Here is a 2,464-nt window from a genome sequence, read left to right as displayed (position 1 = left end):
CCTTTGTTGATTTGGATGTATGCTTGGGGTAATTGATGTGTTGAAATGTGAAATTCCTCTTCATCTTCAGCTTTCAATTAGATGGTTGAAGGTTTTGGGCCAAAAGTGACTGGTATTTGGAACTGTTCATAATTCCATCCACTTTGACTAAAGCCCCAGTTCCAGGTGAAGAAAAGCAGCCCCAAAGCATGATACTGCCACCACCATGCTTCACTGTGGAGATGGTGTTCTTTTGGTGATGCGAAGTGTTGTTTTTGCACCAAATGTACCTTTTGCAATTGTGGCCAAAAGGTTCAACCTTGATCTCATCAGACCATAACACATTTTTCCACATGCTTTTGGGAGACTTGATGTATTGTTTTGCAAATTTTAGCTGGACCTGGATGTTTTCCTGTGTAAGAAAAGGCTTCTGTCTTGCAACCCTACCCCATAGTCCAGACATATGGAGAATACAGGAGATTGTTGTCACATAGTACACAACCAGTACTTGCCAGAAATTTCTGCAGCTCCTTCAGTGTTGCTATAGGTCTCTTGGCGCATCCCTGACCAGTTTTTGTCTTGTCTTTTTATTCATTTTGGAGGGACGTCCAGTACTTTGCAACATCACTGTTGTCCCATATTTTCTCCACTTTTTGATGACTGTAGAAATGTTTTTGTACCCTTCTCCTGAATTATACTTTTCAACAATGAGATCCCTTTGATGCTTTGTAAGCTGTCTGCGAAACATGGCTTTTGCTGTAACAGGCAACTGAGTAAATGTCAGGAAAATCCTACTAGGACAGTTGAACTTTATATGGGGTTAATCAGAGTCTCTTTAATTGATTACAGGTGTGTACCCAAGAAGACTGGATGATGCAATTAAATCAAAAGGTGCTTCAACAAAGTATTAGTTTAAGGGTGTGCACACACAACAAAGTATTAGTTTAAGGGTGTGCACACATGCAACCAGCATATTGTACGTTTTTTATTTTTTATATTTTCCCCTTGCAGATTTGTGTGTTTTTCAATTGAATTGTATAGGTTATAGGTCACATTAAAGGTGGTAAAAGTTTTGAAATGATTTATTGTGGTCTCATTTTTACATATCACAAAAACCTGGAATTTTAACAGGGGTGTGTAAAGTATTTATATCCACTGTATGTAAAAAAATAATAATGACTAAATGTCGTGTTTCAAATTTGTTTCATACAACACACAATAGTATAAGTATTCCAATGTAATTTACACACACACACACACACACACACATACACACACACATACACACACACACACACACACACACACACACACACACACACACACACACACACACACACACACACACACACACACACACACACACACACACACACACACACAAGTCCAGACATTTTAAAAATAAGCAAATGATAAGCCCATAAGGTACTTTCTTCACCAAACAGACCCCACCCCCACCACCAGTTATAGCCACTTTGTGTACACTCATTATTATGAAGAAATAAATTATTACATGTATTTTCTTGGTAGTTTTTGATGAACTGCTTGAAATTGTATGAGGATCATTAGCATCATACCATAATATCCATCCATGTGCAGCACAGTTTAAATAGGAGAGTATCTATCAGAGCATAAGAAATGTTATTTACCTAGTAACATATGCTATGCCAATATGAATAATCTCTGCAGAAGAAAAAATTATCTGAATTCCATATTGAAGAGAGCTATTACTAATGCATAGGTTATCGCTGGCAAACACTTTGCATTTCAGTGCTTCATCTACAAATGCAGCACTTGTTCTCTTGAAGAATTAATTGCCTATGTTGCATTAAAATTTGGTGTGCCAGTGACATTTCCAGAACATTTACTGAAGTAGATCAGCTATGCAATAGGGACTGGCTGGCAAAGGATAACAGGCTCATTGTTGCTAGACACGCAGTCCTGGAGACCTTTACGGTGCCTTGCTCAAATTCCCAATTGCTCCAAAGCACTATCTGGTTAAGTGAGTCCCTCGGTGTCACAGAGTAGGTAAATGGAGGTGGAAAGATTCAAATCCTGTACCTGTGTCACAGGAAGCAGCTCATTAACAAGTTAGAGATTTAGTCCTGTTTGCTTTTAGAGAAGACTGCATTGCAGAAATATGCAACAATGACTAAATAATGAATGCTGAGTATCAGACGGTTCTGATCATCACTCTAAATAATGTACACTATGTGACCTGACCAAGTCAACCCCTTTACAGTTGCTGCAAACTATAAGGAAAGTTCTGTAAACTATATTACTAAAATGCAACATGTTTATGCTATACTCTCCCGATTTAAATCCTTCTCCTAAGTGGAAGTGTCCACAGCAGATATGTGGGCAAAACCAATCCTTCCAAGTAAAATAGAGACACACACACACACACACACACACACACACACACACACACACACACACACACACACACGCTCACACCCACTCCCACCCCCCCCAAACACACACA

This window comes from Protopterus annectens, chromosome 5.part0 (genome assembly GCF_019279795.1).
Source record: "Protopterus annectens isolate FY-2018-M chromosome 5.part0, PAN1.0, whole genome shotgun sequence".
In the NCBI taxonomy this organism is placed as follows: domain Eukaryota; kingdom Metazoa; phylum Chordata; order Ceratodontiformes; family Protopteridae; genus Protopterus; species Protopterus annectens.
The sequence above is the reverse complement of the archived record's forward strand: the minus strand, read 5'-3'. Positions refer to the sequence as shown.